We start from the raw sequence: 23,317 nt of genomic DNA, 5'->3' as shown, positions 1-23,317 counted from the left end.
GAACAGGCTCCCAAGGGAGGTGGTGCTCTCCCCTGCCCTGGGGGTCTTCAAGAGGAGGTTAGATGAGTATCTAGCTGGGGTCATCTAGACCCAGCACTCTTTCCTGCTTATGCAGGGGGTCGGACTCGATGATCTATTGAGGTCCCTTCCGACCCTAACATCTATGAATCTATGACATTTGCTTACTAAAACTGTTTCACTAGAAAATTCCTGACCAACTAACAATCTGTGTATCCTCTCCTCTCACTGATGGCTCAAACATAGTGGGATGGGCTCCAAGACGCATTGAAAATGTTTGACAATTGGACAAGCAGCTCAAAAGCCTAAATGTGGATGGCCCAATTTCTGAATACCAGCGATTCTGCATTGTGATAGTTCTGTATTAAACCTTGCTGCAGCCCATCACAAGCAAACCTTGGTAATTTGAAATGTACAAAAAATATTATTGTATTTATGAATTCAAATATTGTTCAGGGTTAAAAAAAAAAAAAAAATCAAAAAAAATCAGGAAGACAGCATGACAGACCAAATTATGGCATTCTCTAAAATCCAAATTGAAAACTGGCTTTCCTGAGAGATTTCTACTTCTGCACAATTACATTAAACTGAAGATATTGATGTGTTGCTGGTGAAAGGTATTCATACTTCTGGAGGACACACAAAGTATTTGAGTGCAGCTTGTGAAACTTGGTTAAAAAGTTGCTGTCAAATTAATTGTTCAATCTTCAGAAAGTTAACAGCAAGTGTGGCAACATTTCACAGGACTACAGGCATTAATTAGTCTCATTATTGGCAGGGATATAACAAGTAGTACCCGGTTTAGGAGGCAGAATGGAAAATTAGAGAAAGTGTTGCCTTTGTATATCCCTCCTTCTGATTATGTCTCTTAGTTCATAGGGCGTTTATACATGTGCTCTGAGAGTGGCTCCAAGAGCTGCTATAATTAAAGCACCCATAGAGACATGTGCAACACTGTCCCTGCACTGAAAAATGATAGTGGGTGTGCTTTAACTAAAGCTTGTCAAATGCACAGATTAATTGAGTCTGCTTCAACGCACTGTTTTCACAGTGCATCGGGGCAGACTTGCTGCACGTGTATAGGCACCCACAGAATCATAGAAAAGTAGGGTTGGAAGGGACCACAGGAGATCATCTAGTCCAACCCCCTGCTCGAAGTAGCACCATCCCCAACTCTATCATCCCAGCCAAGGCTTTTTCTAGCCGGCTCTTAAAACCCCCCAAGGGTAAAGACAACCATCCTGGGTAGCCTGTTCCAGTGCTTTACTACCCTCCTGTAGGCCTTCTCCATTTCAGATAAGTTCTCACTCTGAAAGAGACAAAAATCTAAGGTCTGGCATAGTTTACAAAGTTTTATTGGCATAGGTACATAGATTATACTTCTGGAAAGAGAACACTTCCTATACAATATCTCTGCTAGCAAAACCCTATCTAGAGACACACCTTCAGCCAATTATCTCTCATTTGGTGAGACAGAGTAGGTGAGCCAGTATTTAAAAAACAAGAGCAAAAAAACCCCCCAAAAATGAACCATAGCACCACAACATACCTGGAGCTGTGTGCCACATCTCTATTAGGGGCCTCTGTCAAAACAACTTTGCTGGCAAAGCTGTGATGACTAAAACCCGGTAACACAGACAAGTCCTAACTCAAGTGAAAAATGCATCAGTATCTATCACTTCCTTCTGAAACAACACTTTTGGAGATAAATGGACTTGCTACCAGGCACTTCAGCACAGATTGTTACATGGCACTCCTCTGACAGTACCTCATGGTAGGCTGCTTAGTTTGGGAGGGGAGTTTTTCAGTTGACATTCAAGTAGGACTGCTCAGCTCATGTTCCTGGAAGTTGTACCACCCACAGATCTGTTGCAAGAGAGTGTAAGCATTGAACAATAAAGAGAAGTTACTTTTGAACTTCAGGTGCCAGAAAGTATTATGCAATTCCTCCTCCTTTCTTTGCAGTCCTGACCTGTACTAGGAATCAAGATGTTCAGTGGAAAGTACATCTTTTTCAAACCTCAGCCTCAAACATGTCTGTGACACAAAAATAGTGCCCATGTGGACTGAAAGAGCTGTTCTAGAAAGGTCCAATTCCTGAACTGTCCCAGAAGTACACTCCAGGAATTGCTGCAGAGGATACCTCAAAGATGAGGTTGTGTTCCAGAAGTACTGTCCATTCTGCAGTCCACACATGGGAGCAGTTCAGATCTCTGGTTTTAATTATAAATCCCAACACTAGTCAGAACCTGGCTGTTTTCTTTAAGAACATTTTTAGGGTTAACATCAGAGACATTTGTTGCCAGTCTCTTGGAAGAGGGTATTCTTCTTTGAATGCACTCCTAGTTTCTATCACAGCTTCAGTTTGCTGATCTAAAGGGTGAAGTGCAAAGCTACTTTTTCTAATCAAGGAACTGCTGGACTATTCAGTTAAGACCTGTAGTGTACTAACTATGAAGGACTGGGATGGAAAGAGTAGCTTGTTTGGACTCTTCATGGTTGGCACTGCTTTAATGCATTATTACATTTAGAATATATCATAGGATAGTGTACAGAAATAAAGAAATAATCGAATTGTTAATTATACTCTATTTCCATTTAGCAAGGACAGCGGATGGATTAAATGAATCCTGCCACAATGCAAGGCAGTGAAGTATATCCCACTCAACCCAAATCATTTTAAGATGAATTCAAACCATTTTGTTTTGCAAGTCACTGTATTGTTGCCCAGATTCTTCAAGGTTGTTCTTGTAGCTCCAGAAAGGCAGAGAAGCTTAAATAACTGTTTATTAAAGCTTTTTTAAAACATGTAATTTTAAGAGTACAGTATACCAGACGTAAAGAACATGGAAATCATCCATATAAACTCCCTAACAGTCATTGCTCCTGCCAAGAAAAACTTCAGCAAGAATACTTCCAAAATTGTCAGGTTAGGAAGAAAAGAAAACTTCACCCAAACAATTTTGCCTTATACATGAAAGACCACCAAACCAGGGCTTTGATGCAACACTGACAATAAAAACCTCATTTTTCTTTTCAACTAAAGTCTGACAAGAGCAGCCTTCTATAAGAGCCATTAGCATGCCAGGTCTGATTGGCAAATGCATGTGGAAGGTCTTTCTTGGCTGTAGCTCCTCAGCTCTGGAAGCCCCTCCCTTGAGGTCCACCAGAGTCTGAGCTTGAATTTCTTTCAGAAAAGATCATTTGGGCAAGCATTTACCAAACAACACTAAGATGAGATGTTGTTGGGAAGGGGGAGCAGGGGGTCTCCATTTTATCTTGATGTTCTAGATTCCTTTTAATCAGTCTTCCTATATTTCCAGCTATTTACCTTTTTGCAGACTGCCTCTTTTTTACCTTGGGGAACTCAATTACAGTACTTACCTTTGACATTATTTCCCCCCTTGTCTCCCCCCACCCCCCTTTGTTTTCCTAATTCCACCTATTTACATTCTCACTGACATCCAGTCACACTTTTAAATTCTTTCATTCCTTGGGAATCTCAAAACAGCAGAGAATCCCCATGCCTGAAAGCTTGCAGAGACCTTTTTTCCAACTACTCAGTTGGATTAATAAAAGATATCACATCTACCCAAAGAAGCTTGCCTGCCTAGATTCCTTTTAAGTTATTTTAGTCCTCTTGTTCTCCTGTTTTTAAGTTATTCTTTTCTTATTGTAAGCTGCCCCGAGCCTTGGTTGGGAAGGGCAGCATGTAAATTGAACACCCTCTCTCTCCCCCCGCCAAACAATTTTTGGGGGGTGACCATATAGGTCTTCCCAAGCAGGACAGGACAGGACAGGGCAGATTGTTCAGTCAGCCTATTTAAATGATTAATCTTTGTTGGAGACCAAAAAAAGTGTTTTGTCTTCCAACTTTACCAGACTACCTTCCTACACTTCATTCAATCAGCAGCCTGCAGACTTCTCTCTTCTACACCCTGTAGGCAACAGGAAGGCAGAGTACTGGCATATCCTACAGTGTTTTTGAGTAGTTTTGAACATGGCCCACTTTGCAACATCAACAATTCACAACACAGCTCCATGGAAAAATATACCAAAGGTTACCTATTCAACCTTTGAGCTTTTGAAGGACAAGTCATATTAACTTTGATCAAGTTTAGAAAGAGCACTGCCCCTTTCATGAAACTTATTTTGAAAAAAATTTTCACTCAACGGTGGCAATGCAGCCCTATGCACACACTGGCATTTGTTTCTGCCACCAAAATATTTTCCTGATTGCACAACAAGAGCTTGATTTTTTTGAGAATTTGATCTGAAATGCTGTACCACTTTTTTTTTTTTAGATTCGCATCAAAGCCTATAGACAAGATTCTCAAAAGATAAGAAACAAGTGTACTTCCTTCATTCTAATTCATACCAACTGAAGAGCGTAATAGTTACTCCTTAAAAAAATTACATGATCCTTGAAAATTGAAAGCAGCAGAAGAGAAACGTTACTTGTGGGTGTCATAACCCCAGAGCCAGTTTTAATATGGTTTTGCGCACACACACAAAAAAATGAATAAATAAGGTGTTAAATCTGGGTCTTTGTAACATGCTGGCATTTTTATGCTTCCACTATGATAATGTTACAATCAGAAGGTAAAGTATGAATCACTTCTCTTCTTCAGGACTCTCTTCCTCCTCCTCCTCACCCCCCATTCTTTTTATGAGGTTCAACTCATGATAATTTTCTGGAGTGGCTGGATATACTTAAGAGATTTGTACAGCTCTGATGCTTATGTCAAACTACAGGGTGCTTATTGCTAATTACACTGCAATCAGCCTTGCTGCAAGCATGTACAGGCTACAAAAGGCATCTGTATAATATGATACTCTCTACATCTCTCTGATAGCCTTCTGCTGTACCTTCTCCTGAGATCCCTGTGTCTGCACTGGTATTCAACATATTATAATGGAAAGACACATTCATTTTTTTCTTTATGCCCAGGATGTCCACAGCTTAACCCTAGTTTCCCTCTTGCTCACTCTCTTACGCGCTCTCTCTCCCTGTTCTAATACACATCTCTCTCATGTTAAGCTTCAGGGTTGACCGACTAGGCCAAAATCTGTGGTTTTCACCCCCTTCTCTATAGTTCTTTGAAACTGTCTTGTAGATGCGCATGATCCCTAGCATGATGCTATAGCTGCCAGAGCAAGTCAAACACTGGCATGCATCTACCGATACATTTAGAGCAAGAGTAAGGATGTCATCCTCCCGCTCTACTCGACCTTGATGAAACTGCAGCTGGAGAACTGCATTCAGTTCTGGGCACCACACTTCAGTAAGGATGTGGAGAAGCTCATGAGAGTCCAAAGGAGGGCCATGTGCATGATCAGAGGTCTAGAGAGCAGGTCATATGAGGAGAGGCTGAAAGATTTGGGACTGTTGAGCCTGGAGAAGAGACGATTCAGAGGGGACTTGGTGGCAGCCTATATTAGAGGCATACATCAGGGCCTGGGGGAGCATCTGTTCATCAAGGTCCTCAGGGGAAGACAAGAAATAATCAGTTTGTGCCCATTGAAGATTGCTTCAGACTGGACATAAGGAAAAACTTCTTTACAAGTCGAGTGCTGAGGGTCTGGAACAGACTCCCCCCAGAGGGGTATAGTAACCCTCCCTGGCAATCTTCAAAAAGCGTCTTGATGTCCACCTTGCTGGGGTCATCTGACCCTGCCCAAGTGCAGGGGGACTGGACCTGATGATCCTGTAAGGTCCCTTCCAGCCCCTAACTTCTGTGAATCTATGACTCTCTCTGCTCTTGGACATGGGTGTAGTTGTAGCTGTGTTGGTCTAAGGACATAGGTAGACAAGGTACTTTGGGTGAATCTGATATCTTTTATTAGACCAACTTAAATAGTTGGTCTAATAAAGATAGTTGGTCTAAATAAAAGATATCAGATTCACCCAAAAAACTTTGCCTGCCTATGCTCTTGGACATCTCATTTACAAGGAGCTCTGCGAAACTGGAAGAACCTATTATGTTATCCTCTCTGGGATAAAAACAAACAACTTCAGTAAGCTTTAATTTTTCTACCCTATGTTTGAGGTTGCTTTCAAATAAGAGGTCATTCCCTAGGCAAGGGCAAGTGCAGGACAGTCTACTAACCATGAAGATGCAATTTGTACCAATAAAACAAGATAGGATTTCATTTATTTTTTGGAGCTTAAAAGACAAGAGCCTCCATCATTCACTGGAGCAACCTCTTCTGGGTACAAAAGGCCCTTGAGAAGTGCGAGAAAGCTGTATTCCATATTCACACAGCAAACAAGATACATGGCATCAAATAAATTGATGCATTTGTTCTCAATACAAAGATCCCTGGCTTCTGCTAAAACCCTGACTACTTACCAGCATTTACATTTTTTCTGTCTTTTTCCTGCTTATGCTATCCACAGACATTACATACTGTATTGTATGGAATCAGTGTCAGGCTAGATAAAAGGTAAGCAAGAATATAACATGTACTTAAGTGCCAGATTCTAATACTTTTGCTCATGTTGAATAGTACTTTACTCTGCTCATTAGTCCTACTGCAGTTAATATTTACATGGACCTTAAAAAACCAAAACCAAATCCTGTAAAACCCAACAACAACAGGGGCACACACACGATAAGGAACTGCTGCTTAGCCTCAGCCAAATATGAATCTGGCCCTCATCAATATATCATCAAATCCCAAAGAAGATCATTAGAACATTTCTAATCCCCAGGGGCTAATTTACTTCCTGTATTTTCCCATTCAGACAGCTACAGTGCATTCAATTACTCAATGGTAGCCTCCCTGTTTTTCCAATTCAAGCACATCTGAGCATGCAGAATCATGCTACATGAATAAGATTAATGTTAACAACTATGAATGTTCTCCAAGAGTGTAAGCTCTGTGTGAAATATATTTCATGTTACTCAGTATAAATCAAGCTGTTTTCAAATCTGCCTCCTCATGAGGTAGCCAAGTCATTAAAGTTACCCAACTGCTTTAATCGAAGATTGACACACACGTGCACACAAAATACACAACAGCCTTTTTGACAAAACTACTCTAGCAGATGAACATGCTCATGGCTAAGCTACAACCAAAATGTGCAACTGGAAGTTGAGTCATACAAGAAGACGTTGAAGGAGCTAACTTGTGGAAAAGGCACTTAAGTGGGGATATGACAGCAATCTTCAAATTCTTAAACGGCTGCCATAAAGAAGAAGGAAAACACCTTTTATCTATTGCTGCAGAGTAGGATGCAGGCCAATGGCTTTAGGTTGCAGCAAAGTAGGTTTAGATTGGATAGCAGGAAAAATATCTTCCCTGTTAGAACAAAGAGGCAGTGAAATAGAGTGCCCAAGGAAGTTGTGGACTCTCCATCACTAAAGAAGGCTCAACAGTCACTTGTTGGGGATGACCTAGGCATAGCTATTATGAACATCTCCCATGTTTCTGGGCTTTGCTGGTTGCAGCTTGGGGCTGGAAGTTTCTACCCCCTCCCCTGCTACATGCCTCAAGGTTTTTTTAGCCTTCCTCAGAGGCACTGGGTCTTATATGCAGCCAAGGCTGGGAATTTTGACTGGGGTACACCAATGTTCCTGCTAGGACTTAAGCCCAGACGTTCCTAGCAAGAGGGTCTTGTCCCTCCCCGTAGAGTCAGGCCAATCAACATATTTGGAATCAAGAAAGCATTTTACCCATGATCATATTGGTATGGGCTGTGGGGGGTTTCGCCTTCCTCTGTAGCGGGCAGCATGGACCTCTTCCTGGGATCTCTTGAGCATATGTTAACCACCTTTACAGCAGCAGTACGTTGGTTGCTGTGGTCCCCCTGCTTTACCTATGCTTGGTTAGGGGGTTATATCTTGGGTTTTCTGTCAGGGTCAATAGCTTTGCTAAGAGGTTAGCCAGTGGTTTTATATAGGATGGTTTGGATAGGAATGAACCTGGGAAGGCAGGGGGCTGGAGTAAAATGACCCATGGAAGTCCCTTCCACCTCTATTTCTCTATGATTAGGACTAATTTTACTAGGCAGCAATGACAGATGCTCTTCACATCTGCTGAAGACTTCAAGGAAGAAACTATCCTGGTAGAAGTGAAATCTAGTTTACGGTAAATATTTAGTTTTCAGTTTGGGTTAACTACACTTGACATTAGGCAGTGCAGTTCTTCAATAAATGCACATGCACAAAGTTTGTATGTACATACACATATCCAAGGACAACTCTTTTAAAATTACTTCCCTCCAAACCGGAGATAAGTCACTATGGTGACAGCAACCACAGGAAATCCACGCTCAGAAAGTTGTTTTCACATATTATGACTTGACTTCTGGCACAACATTTTAACAGAAAAGATGAGAATAAAACAGCAGCAAGGCCCAAATTTATGATCTAATCAAGTGGGTGTAATGTATAGAAAAGTTAATAGCTGTTATTATACTCACAGAACAAAACAGCCTAAACTATTAAGTGAAAACCTGATTGCAAAAAAAGTAAATATTTACATATATTTAGGGGTTGAACCTTACAGTGGCAAAGGGTGCTGAAGGCAAACCAAGATCTTCAGTGTCTTCAAGCACCTCCCCATTGGCAACGTAAGATTCTACCCTGAGCACCGAGCATAGCATCTTCCTCCCTCCTGTGCTATGAGAGGCATGTGCTGCATTCCTATGCTGCAGCCAAGCAGAGACTTCACTCCTGACAGCGTCATTCAGAAATACCAAGTTTCAGAACTGAGCGTATAATATATTTCTCTGCCTCTTGTGAGACTTATTGCACCTATCACAAGGATCCTGAGGATTCTCAAGCTTGGTATCCCTACTTTCCAATCACCACTTCCCTGTTTTGCCTTTGCACTATGACTCTTCCTCAAAAATTGTCTTTTGACTGCATTTTCACTAAATGCATCATGCCTGTAGTTAAAAGAATACAGGTTATGTACACATTTAACAGCAATTAAAATAAATATGTAGACACCCAAAAGGAAGCAAGGCCTCCTTGCCCATGGCTAAACTTTGAGCTATGGTTTTTTATTTCCTGGGGGGGCTGTTTTGTTGGGTTTTGTTTTGTTTTTTTTAAACCAAAAAGAGTTGTAAAATGTAGACCCAGAACATAGTGTGGTTGTTAAAAATTTAATCCCAACATATATTATAAACAGCATGTTATAACTCAGCTGTCATGGCAAATATCTGTATTTGGATAATCACATTCTGCCTACCTTTTAAAGGGTTCCTTTGTTGTTTCAAAGAAACAAAGTATCATTCGTTTCTTGTCCCCTATAGCTATGAAATGATGCTTAGCTCTACCAGTCTGGAAACAGTTTATTTTTGTACAAATAATGTTGGGAGCAGGAACTTACCAACTCGTTTGCTCTGCAAACAGCTTTGTAAGATAGGAATCGCCTCCCTTCCCAGCACTGAGTCCCATGCTGCTGAAGTCTCAGTGTGTTTGTTTCCTTCTGCCAAACACCAGCTTTCATGGTGGCTGCTGTCATCTGCTTAATGAAATTTTTGCTGCAGCTAGGGAGTGACATGATGGGAGAGAAAACCTAATTCCCTACAAAAGGACAGAACATCTGACTAGGTCAACACCTCTCTTTAAGATAATGGTCCCCATTTCTGCGGTACCAGGGCACTTCCTAGTTCAATATCTTGCAGCCCTGAACAAGCTGGTGCTGAGTGTGGGGAAAAATGGCCCCTCCCCTGCCCCATGGCCAGCGCTCCCTGCTGCAGCCACTTGCAACATGCGCGGGGCTGTTTTGAGCAGGCACAGGTGGGGGCCGGGAGTGAGAGGCAGCAGATGTTTGCAGCTGGCTCATGTTCTGGGTAGCCCCGATGGGCGAGCCCGGAGCTGGCAAGGGGATGGGTTACAAGCTGGTGCCAAGTGCAAGAAAAGTGGCTCCTGCCCAGCCCTGTGCCCAGCACCCTGCGCTGCAGCTGCTCATAACCTGCCTGGGGGGCTGCCTGTGCCTGCTCAGGACAGCCCCGCATGGGCTGTGAGTGGCTGCAGCAGAAAACGTGGGCCACAGGGTGGGCGAGAGGCCGCTCTTCCCTGGGCTCTTTCCCTGGCTGCCCTGCCCCCCACCCTTACCTGGAGCTTCCTGCACTGGGGCAGCCAGTGGTCACAGGCCAGAAGCCCCTGCTGGGGCTTCTGGCTGGACGGGCGGGGCCGAGCAGGCCCTGCTGTTGCCAGAGCCCGCCGAGCTTCCCCTCGGTCCTACTGCCCCAAGTTCCTGTCATTTTTGACAGAGAACAAAGACAGAGAAATATTAATTTTCTAAGCGTTTTAGGGGCCCCATGGGCCATATTTTGCCCACCCCTGTCATAGCACCTCTCTGAAGTACTAGAGTGCTACATCCTCTCCCCTTTTAATATTGGGGAAGCAAGGGTCTGATAGGAAGTGCATTTTTACTAGGGCTGTACAAAACAGCAGTGTTCCACTTAGACCAGTGTTTTGACAGAACAGCATTTTGTTTCGAATTTTGTTTCAATTCGAAACGTCACGGGTTTTGCCTGTCAGCAGCTAGGGGTGCAGAGCCCCAGGATCCCACTGCACATATCTCTTTAACAGCTGGCAGGCTTTGTGGCCGCACCAGGGCCTAGCAGCGAGGCCTGCAGTAGTTCCCCACCCCGTGCCCCAAAACAGACAGTTGCACAAGCACCCATGACATGAGTTTTGCCTGTCAGTAGCTAGGAGGTGCAGGGCCCCAGAACCCAGATGCCCCTGCACCCATCTCCTTGAAAGCTGGCAGAGTTGTGGCTGCAGAAGGACTAGCAGGCCTGCAGCTTTCACCCTACTGTGCCTTAACACATACACAGTGTCACCCATGTCACGAATTTTGTTTCTCCACAGCTTGAAGTACAGTTTCCCCCAAACCTCTGCACCTATCTCCTTGAAACTTGGCAAGCTTTGTGGCCTCTGCAGGGGCTAGCATGCCTGCAGTTTTCACCCCACTGTGTTTTAACACATACACAACATGAGTTTTGCTTTCAAAATTTTGGGGTGAAGTTTCCCCAAATCCCCTGCACCTATCTCCTTGAAACTAAGCCAGTTTCATGTCCTCAGAAGGGGCTATCATTTCTGTATGTTTCATCCAAATCAGGCCAGAAATGACAAAGTTATAGGCTGTTTTGTTCTTCCCCATTATAGCATATGAGCGAAAGGTCAAAACAGCAAAACATTTTGACTGGCCTTATTTTGTTTCGAGGCTGTTTTGACTATATCTGTTCCATTTCAATTTTGCTGTTTCAACCTTGAAACAGGTTGAAACAGTGTTGAAACAAAACTAGAGCTGCGTGAAATTTCGCCGCCAGTGTTTACACAACCTTTGATCCAAACCTAGGAGCATTGTCAAGACGCATTACAGAACTGCTGGCTCTTCCTCCCAGAAATGAGGCAACATAGCCACTTTCGAATGGAGCTCAATACACACCAATAAGCACACCCAAGATAGCGTCTAAAAGCAGGCCAGGATATATGCTCAGCACTGCTATAAAGCAACTATATTACCTCATTACTGAATTTGGCATGTGTGGAGCCCAAGCACATGAGTGCACAGTGTACTTGTCAGCAGCACTCCTTGGTTCGGCAAGGAGGGAGTGCAGATGAGTCCCATGAGACTTACTAAAAGGGCAGAGAACAGAATCCAAGTCTTCGGAGCCCTAGAAATGCTGCCACTTAAATAAAATCTCTACAGAACAAACAAACAAACAAACAAACAAACAAACAAACAAACCTCCTTCCTAATTGTCAGAATAGCAAGAAAGTGGAACAAGAGGCCCAGGGAAGTGGTAAGAGGGCACGTTTAAAGGTGCACTTTAATGCACATTAGCCTATTTAAATGTGCATTAAAGCATCACCAAAAACTGTGGATTTTTGCTAATGAACATTAAAAAAAACCAGACTAACGCACCTTTTCCTAGTACCTCACAATGGCAGGCATCTGTACATGAGTGATGACGCTGCTCCGATGTGCTAGAATTCCAGTGATTCAGAGCAGGCTTGATTAACCAAGATTGCTGGAATGTGGCAATTGCTGCACTCCAGCAGCCTCCTTGTGTATCAGCAGTTCTGTGCTTGAAAATGGTGGCAGGAGCACTTGAACTAAAGTTCATCAAGCAAGCTTTAATTCAAGCACCCCTGCCACCATTTTCAAGCATGAGGACATTGATACACAAGATGCAGTGGCGCTTTAATTAGAGCAGCTCTCAGAGCCAATCTAATTAAAAGTGCTACCTGCCCTGACCCCTGGAACACGTGTAACAGTGCCCATAAGTCAGAGGTGGGCAATTATTTTGGGCAGAGGGCTGCTTACTGAGTTTTGGCAAGCCTTCGAGCGCCGCATGACGGGCAGCCCAGGGCAGATAAATATTAATTTTCTAAATTTTTTAGGGGCCCTGTGGGCTGAATAGAATGGTTTGGCAGGCTGCATCTGGCCCCCAGGATGCATTTTGCATACCCCTGCCATAGGTACTAAATTTAATGCACATCAGCAAAAGTGCATTAATGCACATTGTGGACATGTCTGGAATCTCCTTCCCTAGAGATTGATAGGAAAAGGCTACATAACCACTGACCTGGGATAGTTTCAAAATACCACATTGTGTCTAATGAGTTGGACTAGATGTCCCCTGAAGTCCAACCCATTCCATGACTGGAATTAAAAATCAAAAGAAAAAAAACCCCACAGGACTCTTGAAATAACAAATGACACAAAAGGCTTTCAGCCATTCATAAAGTTATCTCCAGGAAAGACTAGCACAGAGCTGAAAAAGAATGGTATGCAACTTTTCAACTCTTTAAAAATAAGTTTAAAGCAATCCATCCCTCACGAAAGAGACAAGAGGGGCGCAGGGGAGGGCTGTTAATTCTGTATTGGGTGTTAATTCTTTTTATCAGTGATAAAAAGAAAAGGGCAAAAAAACCTAAGACTTTCTTCATTAATGCTAGAAATATCATATCCTGTTGTAAGTAGAGCATTCATGCAGAGTATAATGCATTCATGCAACTCAACTATATCAGCTTGAGATTTATTCATTTTTCCCTGACACAGCAAAAAGATCATTCTTGCTTCAGAGTCCACTGAGAATTACCACGGGCAAGACGGCCTCAAGAGTTAATTACAGAGCCACTTTAAAGTTGACTTTAACAAACAAACCCTCACTGTGTTGCATGATGCCACCTCGTCATGCTAATTCAGAGCGAATCCTTTGTTCTTGGAGGAATGTTTTTCTTTTCAATATTATAGCATATATACTATGCTTTTCTTCTTTCAATATTTGTTAACTCTCTGCATCCCTGGATGCCCCAATTTAAGACTAATGTTAACTACTTCTACTGAAGACAAAGGCACAGCTGCAAGTTGGAGGCATCTATCTCTTTCTTTCATCCCACACAAGGGACACTTGCAATCTGAGGTCTATCCTGTTTTTAGCTAACCTCCACCTTCAATAGCCCTATGCATCATGGAGCATCATTTGGATCTTCTGCTACAATCCCTCCACTTCAAAGGGTTGATGATACCAATAGTTAAATGTGGACAGGAAAAACCAGAGAAAATAGCCAAGACCATCCAAGCAAGATTATATAAACTGGAAATGAGAGGCCTACTATAAATCACCGAGGTCAAGATCTATCTTTTCTCTGGCAGAGAACACAGCATGTCCTTCCTCAGGATGATACAGGACATCACATCTGGCTCAGCATATACATGTGGCTACTTGCATTGTTTTCATCTTTATGTCCTTTCAAGAGAATTACACAGTGAGTTGGTACCTACACCCAAGACAGCACTCACCATTCCTGTACAAATGCTGCAAAGCATATATGCAGTGCACTTTGTTCATAATCTCTTTTTTTTCCAAAAGACAGTACAAGACACAAAAAGCAAAAAAAAAAACCTGCCAGTTTACATGCGACTACACATTCAGAACAGACTTCTGAGCAAGGGGAAAGACAGAACAAAGAGAGGTGGTATAGTCTCTAGCTCTGATTTTTCAAGTAGGTCTTTTCTAAATTGGTGAGAGAGAGAACACAAGCAGGTGAATACAATATTATAAGGGGAAGTTTGCTTTGAGAGATTATACCTTTTATCTTTTGCTTCAGAACTGACAGCCATCTTTGCCTTCTCAGGCACACTAAAAGATGAAGCTTTGTTCACATTTCACACATGTACCTCACCCTGCTCTGGTAAAATGCTTTGAGTTACCCTTCAGCTGCGGCAAAGGAAGGGAGCTAACTTGGAAAGCTGAAATCTCTCAGTGACTGGTTTGTGAGAAGAGAGAGCAGGAAGCAGGCATGGGCCTTTGCCACACTGAGAAAACCAGCAGTTGTCAGATCTCCTCATTTAAACGGTACTCCACTGCCTTATGGCCTTTCCAGAACAGAGAGAGTTATGTGGACACCTTTCCTAGGGATCCCATGCCCGATTCTCCCTGCACCTTCTGCTTTCAAAACACAGAACAGAAATTGTTCCAGTTCTGATTTGATGTCCCCATCCCGTCCCCTGCCACAGAGGTATAAATGACTACTCAGGGTTATTGACAAACAAACAAATTATAGTAAGTCAAAACTGACCATGTGTTAGCTGCTGTAGAGTAAGTGTCCATGGGGCCCATACTTATCCTGTGGTAAGTGAAAGCAAATCCATCATATCTAAACTCTATTTCATTAAGGGCTAAACAGGGTTAAGCTACCATGATTTAGCTTTTACTACCACAGGGAACTGTGGACAAATGCAGTTACTGTGGAGTACCTGCCATGCAGTAAATCCCTTCACCTTTTAACTTGATGACTGTTGTTCATTTGTTCCATCTCAACAGGAGTCAGGCCCTTTACACATCACCTCTCAAGAAAAATATTTTTGAAATATTTTTTTCCTGAGCACTTTGGATTGAAGCTATTATTTAAGAGCAACTGCTGTTTTGGAGATGTGTGCAGGCATGGCCAAGGGTTGCATTAAGCAGACAAATTTCACAAAGGGCTGTAGGGGAGAAACACCTTTTCTATCTGCTAATGAGAGGTGTCAAAAGGTGGGAGATTATACAAAACCTCATGGCACAAAATGGAGCAAGAAATCTTATGATGCAATTCTAGTCAAGACACGGTACAAAGAATGGGAGAAGAAGCAAGATCCTTGAACCCATGTGCTACATTCATTGTGCTAAGGACTTACCAAAACCCCAATTTGAAATGACATTTACTTTCTCATCCATAAAAAAAAGCTGTGAACTTGCAGATAAGCACTGCTGGTACCAACGTAAATCTTTCAAGTACAGGCAACCCACACTTAGCACTCTTAATTCATTCCTGAAAAACAGCATTAAGTGAAATAAAGTTTTTGACAACCCAAGATGGCAACTGCAAGCAGTGTTTTTAATGACCCAAGATGGTGACCGTAAGCGCCATAATGAAACTCTATGAGTCCTAAGTGGAATCAGATATCAATTTAAAATGAGCATTATGGAGAAACAGCGCTAAGCGAAACAGAGTTAAGTGGGGGTTGCCTGTAATGTATATGACACTTTAGTAGTTGTTGCAATGGAAAGAAGAGTGGCAAACAATGACAACCTGAAGCCATTGTCACATATATGCATAAATAGGTAAAGAACAACTTCAAAGTGAAGAGCAGTCCTTATAGGCTGAATGCTTCATAGAACAGCTTAACCCTCAGAAGAAACTAAGAAACTGGAAGACTGGCCATTGGCAAGATATAGCCCAAAAGCACACAAGTGGGTGCAGACGGTAATCATTTCAGTCAGGAGAATTTGGGTAGAATACATGGTGTAGAAATGAATGAGAATAAGGATTTGGGGATTGATTAGAGCCTGGCCTTAGTCTTCAGGACAAATACAGGCAGAACTCAACCTACAACGTTTCGCGCTTACAATATTTATAAATTGACACCCTGTTTCAACTTTATGATGCCAGTTTTGACTTTACAACGCTAGATCCAATGCGATGCCACGACAGCGAACAAGTTTGCTGTGTTGCTCATCTCCCTGGAGAATCAGTCCAAATTTCCTTGGACACTTTATTTAAGAAAGCAGACAAGGCTCCAGAAAAACCTGCAGATAAGACTCCTGAGAAGACTCCAGTCAAGAACCCTTCAAAAAGGGTAACCAAGAGTCTTTCAAAAAGTCCAGCAAAGTCACCTCAAAGAAATCCTTCCAAATCAATATGATTGCTATTTACATATAAATACATTAATGTAGCTATATTACTCATCTATAATTGATCGAGTACAAAATTCTGGGGTATTTTTGGTGAAAATAGGGTATAGGGCCTTGGTTCAGGAACCAATCCCTATTTATAACATTGTTCACAGCTATTTTGAATTGCAGGCAGTCCTTGGATTTATGACACAATTGGTTCCTGAAAACTGCATCTTAAGTTGAAACATTGTAACTCGGAACCAATTTTCTCAGAAGAAACAGAGACAGGGAGTTCATGGAGAAAATTGGAAAGAGAAAGGATCAAACTTGATGCTGAAAGCAATCCCATCTCAGTTTCTTCAATGGCATCAACCAGCAAGAGAAGTCAATTTCTCTCCCAAAACCCTTGCAGTGACTGTATTCAGCCACTTACACCCATTCTGCCTTTTAGAAACATGTTTGGGGCTTAATAGACTATACACTCCACTCCAAGTACCTTCAGGAACCCAATTACTGTTCAGTGGCATTTGCCGGAGAAATTATGCCACATGTCAACCTTCATGTTCAGCTGTAGACTGCACATGATAACAAATCCATCCGCTTGGAATGTTTACTTTCAACAGGAAGGAGAAGGCAGATAACATCCAGGGTCTTCTTTTAACTGAAGAAAGTTTTCAAATGTTGAGAAGCAAGAGGGTGCATTGCTATCTTTACACCTACCCTAACACTCGAGCCCTTACCTTTGCCACAGTGCTGGCTCTTGTCTTCCTTTATGAGCCTTGATCTCTGTGAGCAGAAGCTCTGCTATGCAAAACTCAGGGTTATAGCTGTTTGCTGGTAAAATATTCCCCTTTATTTTATATTTTTACACAAGTTACAACATAGTCAAACCCTAGTGGTGTTATAGTTAGGGCACAATAGGGGAAGCAAAAATGGCCACAAACTGACAATCCTGAACTTGTAATTTCCAGAAACAGCCAACCCCCTACTCAGCTTCTCCCCACCCCAGCAATACTTGCTGTCTGGAGATAATCATACATGGAAATGCAGAACTGTAGCCAGTAGGCTCTGGAACCAAATCCAGCAAGCAATTGCTACTATAGAAACACACAGTAAGTCCCACATGCATCCAATACTGTACATACTGTATATTTCGGCTGGAGGGCCACTTAATGAGTTTTAGGGAGCTGTTGAGGGCTGCAAGGGTAGCCCCGCCCCTTGACAGGTTCCCTGACCCATGGCTGCCATCTTGAGACCAGAAGCCCTGCACTTAACCCCTAATCTTTGCCACTGGAAGTCCCTCCCCTTGCTCCCGAAAGTAATCCTGGGGGAAGGGGGGGGGGGGCACGGGGGGCTTGCCATCTTGGAACCAGAAAAACAAAAAAAACCTCAAAAACAAAAACAGATCATATACTAAGAATCAAAACATCTAATATAACAGATTTTCATTTTATTACAAAAAAGATTTTTGTCCTAATCTGTGTGTGCTTGTGTAGTGTATAGAGAGACATTTGCATTGTTGCTCAAAATAGTCTCACTCTTATATGGGGGGGGAAGTATGGGAGGTGTATGTGTGAACTCCCCCCCAAAGTGCACAGCCCCCACCGCTGGTGGCAACAGCAGCAGTATCAGGGGGCAGGACCTCGGTGCGCTCATGGTCTTTGGTAAGCAGATGCCCTCCGGTGGTGCATGACTCCTGTCAAGTTCCAGGAGTTGCTTGTACTGGCAGGGAGCAGGGCCAGGCCACTGTTACCACTGCCACCATCATGCGCAGATCCCAACCAAATCACAGGAGCTGCAGGAGTCACAGGGAGCCCCGCAGGCCCAGGCCCCGCACTCCTGCCTGGATGCAGGCCCTGCATTCCTGCCCAGCTGCAGCTTCCCCCACACCCTCCACCACTTGCCTGCCTGCTGCCACAAGTGCTGCAGCAGGGACAGGAAGAAGAGCAGCTGGAGACCAGGGAGCTGAGCAATTCCTGCAGCAGCTGGGCCCACTGGCCAGGGCAGGGACTAGTGCCCTCCTGTGGGTGATGGGGGAAGTGTAGCATGCTGCCCCAGTGGGAGTGAGCAAGGCTCAGCCCCATGTGGAGCACAGCAGGGGCAGCTGTGGGCTGGGCCAAATACAATTAATTGGCAAGTGCTCACCCACAGGCTGGATAAAAAAAAAACAAAAAACAAAAAAAAAAAAACACCTGGCAGGCCAGATCCAGACTGCAGGCCATATTTTGACCACACCTGCTGTCTACTGTTCAGGCTTATATGCTGTACAACTTCATGCAGAAAAAAAATGGACTACAAAATAGTTCCAGGGTGTTCACCCCCTCCACAAAGCCTGCTACACAAAGACTGATATTGAACTAGTCATTTATTTATTTATTTAAAGATGGATTTTTCTTTTAAAATATTGTGACTATTGAAACACTGGGCATGACAACAGTGAGATAGTTTCCTTTAAGAAGGGGCAATACATCTTACTCTGGCCTTCAGCAACACAGGATTGCAGCAGTTGTCATGGAAATTAAACGTTATTGAGCAGCAGAGTGTTTGGGTTTTTTCTTGTCAGACGACTGCAAATAGCATCACATTCTAACACTAGGATTCCTCCATTTTTAGGTACTCTGTCTATTATCAGTCCTGAGATGGTTCCAATCTCACAAAATCAACATCAAATCTTAAGGCAACTTTAATGATAGGTATATACAGCAAACTGACACATTGGACACTGAGGCTTTCTACTTATACACCTTAGAGTGTGGACAGACTAACAGTTGAACCATTCCAACAATGTCACCAATTGGAAACTGCTTCACAACTGTCCCGGGTCAGACATATCCACACATATGCTGCTAAGGGTTCCGAGTACATTACCTTTTGGGCATTGCAGTGCTTTCAAATTGCCACCAGGAAGTAATAGTAACCAGCCCAATTGCAATTTTCTGCTTCCCCTTCTCACCAAGGATGACTTCAGTAAAGACTCATTCCTGCATACAGAAACAGGGGTCCAGGCAGCCCCTACTCCCCAACCTAACCACCTCCAAATACACCCAGGATGCACAGAACCCCGATCAATTGCTACCAAAGGAAGGAAATTGGTCACTTATTTAAAAACAGCTGAGAACTATCCCTAGAGCCCCAGGCCAGGGACACTGGAGTCAAGTGTAGTCAACACTACAAGTCCTGATTACCTTTTCCTCTAAACTAATACAGCTACAAGCCGGATACCTGGCAACAGAGCTCTAACTGTATACCACTGCAGACACTTGTTGTGCCACGGTTAAAGTGGTGGGGAAGAGGGTGAGAAGCAGTGCAGTGTGGGATGCCTGGAGGATCAACCAGATACTAGTTATGGAAAGTTTGGTGTACACACATAATAAATGGTTCACAGAAAACAGATTCAAAATAATACTTGATTATCCAGGCATACTTTTTTAAAATGGTTCAGGAGGGTTTAAGGCATTCTACACTGGTTTGTATGTCTGGACACTTGAGATTTAAAAGACATGCAAATCAGTCTAAGCGTTATACATGAGTCTATACTCTTTACCTGGTACAGAACAGGCAATGACAAAGTCTCTTCACTGCCACTGCCTGTGTATCCCTTAATCCTGGCCTGGGGAACTGCAGTATTGGAAAGCAGGTGGTCACTGAGACGTGCTGAAAGTTCACAGCAATTTCAGACTGATTATTATTCACTAGAAGAAAAAAAAAAAAAAAGAGGTTGCTGTTGAAAAACTTACACATCCTGCTATATTGTACCCTTTCGTAAGAATCTAATGTTCTGCTCATCAGATATGGGGTGTCATGTTGCCCTGAGAACACAGCTGATCACAAAAAGTCCTCCATAGCAAGTTTCTTAGTGACAAGAGATGCCCAATAAGGACTGCTGGGATTCCCGAGATACTCAAGTGTCCCCAGCATCAGTCTTTTAACTGAAGTAGCAGCTGGTGATGCAGCCAGTAGGTAAGGAGTAGTTTACATCCAATGCTGTATACCAGGGTGCTAAACCCCCAGCCTGTAGCCCAGATCCAGTCCTTGGTGCTTCATCATCTGGTCCATGGGGAACCCTGTAGGCCAGTGGTCTCCAACTTTTTTATGGTGAAGGTAACTTTTTAGAACTAAAGGGCACCCCAGGATCTACCACATGCCAGCCCTGCCCCCTTGCTCCTCCCCACCCCACCCCCTGCCCTGCCCCACATTACCCTGAACCACAGGTGTCCCAGACCCAGCCAGGCCGGGGCCCGATCCCACTTCTGTGCCACAGCTACGCTGAGCCACGCCTGCCCAGCAGCCAAAGGAATGTGGTGTCGGGCCCTGGCCTGGAAGCCTCTGTGGTCCAGGGGCCTGCAGAGGGGCTTGAGGCATGGCGGCAGCAGCCTCTGCCACCTCGGACCCCACTGACATGGCCCCCCCCTCACACCCTTAAAAGGAACCCTCCAGGCTCCAATCCTCTCACCACCCAGCCAGGCTGGTGCCTCACTAAACTTCCCCTGCTCCTGGCTGGGCCACACAGTCAGCTGCTCACCGCGGGGGCCTTGACCTGGCCCCCGCCCCTTCTCTCCCCTACAGATTGACCTGCTGGGGCTAGGGGCAGTGAGTGTACAAATGCGCACATGGTCAGCTGTCCCCCCAGCCCAGGATCTACCAAAAGAGGCTCTGGGATCTACCTGTATATTGGGATCCTCAGGTTGGTGACCACTGCCGCACTCCATGGTCCTGCACATTATGAAACCTGATCCTGATATGTGGGAGGCAGAGACATCATGGAGTCCCAGGATTCCAATTCTGGGATGCGGGACCAGATAGGGGCAGCATAGTTGTCCCTGCAATCTGAGGTGCACCTCTCAAGTTAGCACCCTAGAACCCTCACTCAGCCTTCAAAAGCCTTTATAGAAACATGGGGTGTACCTTCATGTGTATGCTCAGGCAGAGGACAATTAAGGTGAACAGGCAGCTGAAGGTACACAGAGAAGTTACCCAGAGCTAGAAAGCTGATAGCCAGTAGGGCTGTGCGAAGCTTCTGGTGCTGATTCGATTCGGAGGAGATTCAGTGGCCGAATCTCCAAATCCAAATCGAATCGGGGACCAATAAAAAAGGTCCAAATTGATTCGAAGCTCTCTGAATCAATTCGGAAAAGATTCAGAGAGCTTCAACAATTTGGGCTGTCCCTGCCTGCTGCAGCAGGGAGCTGGAAAGTAGGGGAAGGGGACCATGGGGGGACCCCTGCCAGGCCCCATACCCTGCCTGCTCCCCCAGCTCCCCCCAACCACTGCCCACTCCAGCTCTTGGCCCTTTAAAAAAGCCCCCACTCACTGGGTGCTGCCTGGCCCCCCGCTGACCCAGCCCCCTGCTGTGCCAGCCCTGCCCCCCATGGCTGCTCCACCCACCCCAACTCTGCCTCTTTAAGAAAAAAAAAACAAAAAAAAAAAAACACACCAAAAAAGCCCCTGAACTCACAGGCTGCTGCAGCAGCCTCATGCAGAGCCCCCCACTTGGCACAGGGCAGTAGGGGGCAGCAGGGATCGCCCCCTGCCAGGCAGGAACGTGTGAGTTTGGGGTTATTTTGTGGGTTTTTTCTTAAAGGGCTGGAGCTGGGACAGATGGGGCAGCCATTGGGGGGGCGGGGTTGGGGGAACAGGCAGGGGTCAAGGAGCTCGTGCAGAGACCCCCATGCAGTGTGGGGCAGTGGGTATCTCCCCACCACTGGACAGCAGCTAGCGAGTCAGGGCTTTTTATTTTTTCCAAAAAGCCAGGAGCTGGGGCAGGCAGGGCAGCCATTGCTGGGCTGGGAGAGCGGGCAGGGGATGGGCCTGTGCGATTCAGTAGCAACCGAATCTCCTAACCAGATTCAGCCGAATCGAATCAATTCAGGACAATGATTCAAAAAAAAAAAAAAAAAAATCACTGAATCAAATCACTGTCCCCCAAAAATCGGCTGAATCCGAATCCAAAGTGAATGCTAGCCGCTTCACACAGGCCTAACAGCCAGTGTTTGCAGCTGCAATGAGTTGATAGAGTGTCAGTTCCTATAATGAGGCCACAGCATGAACATTTTGGTACCTCCAAAGGGCATTTGTCAGGGAAAAATCCTGTTACTATTTTTAGCAAAAGCAAAAGCATGATGAGCAGAGGAGACTGACACTGTCCTCTGCAAGGCTACCAACACCAATTTCAGACAGCTTACTCTGGAGGAGTTGATACACAAAGGATGCAACAAAAGCTTAAAAGAGGAAGCCATCTGAAGTAAGGTCTAACTTAGGTGAACCGAACTCTGGTTTTCATTTCTTCCAGGAGGTAGAAAGCTGAAGAAATCTATAGAGAAATGTAAGCAGGTCCATGAAGAAGAATGAATTAAAAAAAAACAAATGACACTGCAAGTAAAGCAAGCAAGACTTAGATTACCCTAGCAGAAACCAAATTTGGCAGTTGCAGCAATGAAGTTGTTTCATCCAAAAGGAGAAATATACTGGATCTTGCATTAAACTTCACAGCCATCTGCACCTGTAGGTCTGTGTGAATAAACAGAGACTCTGCAGAAAGGCAAAACAACCTATTTTTCTCAGTTTCTTTGCTGCCCACTGGCAGAGAGCTAAAAGCAGTCAGGCTACAGCTGTCTTCAGCAAAGGAAATCTGAAGGCAATCTTCTGTCACATCCAATTTAGAAATGTAGACACAGACAATCAATTTAGAAGTTGGGTTTTCTGCTTTAGGCAAGAGATTATTTATCCAGAATGAGAGCCTAATTAGCTGCCTGGAACTCAAAACACATCAAGATTTTCCTTTCTGAATTTGCTGCCTAACAAAGCACCTGGGCACCCCACATCAATTACATTCAATAAGGGCTCAGTAATAATGAATTAGATAGCTCAACCATCTCAAAGTGTGCCATTAGAAACCAACAGAGACATTGCATGACCTGCAAGACTCATTGACTTGTGGTTGTGGTATGTGGCTAAACAGAGTGATTTAGTCAACTTCACTGAGCAAGTCCAAGCATGAAATCCTGATTCATTAAAATCAAAGTGAAGTGTCTGCCATTGACTCCACTAAGGGCAAGACAGCACTCCAGGTATTGATTCTCCCCAAGTCTTCCGATCTGGAGAATGACAATGCTCTTCCATTTCAAACTACACAGCATTTGACAGTAATAAACAACAATTATTAGT

General features: G+C 44.0%; 1 protein-coding gene across 5 annotated transcripts in view; it reads right to left on the bottom strand.

The window, feature by feature from the left end:
* Positions 1-23,317, bottom strand: part of FAR2 (fatty acyl-CoA reductase 2) — a 234,737-nt gene that overhangs the window by 192,847 nt on the left and 18,573 nt on the right. For 2 of the 5 annotated variants that reach the window (XM_019482217.2, XM_019482218.2), the window contains exon 2: positions 19,698-19,845. The exons of the other annotated variants lie outside the window; for them this stretch is intronic. The gene's annotated coding sequence lies outside the window, so the exon portion shown is untranslated. The remainder of the gene's footprint in view (positions 1-19,697; positions 19,846-23,317) is intronic. 5 annotated transcript variants of the gene reach the window in all.

This window comes from Alligator mississippiensis, chromosome 4, assembly GCF_030867095.1.
Source record: "Alligator mississippiensis isolate rAllMis1 chromosome 4, rAllMis1, whole genome shotgun sequence".
In the NCBI taxonomy this organism is placed as follows: Eukaryota; Metazoa; Chordata; order Crocodylia; family Alligatoridae; genus Alligator; species Alligator mississippiensis.
The sequence above is the reverse complement of the archived record's forward strand: the minus strand, read 5'-3'. Positions and strand labels throughout refer to the sequence as shown.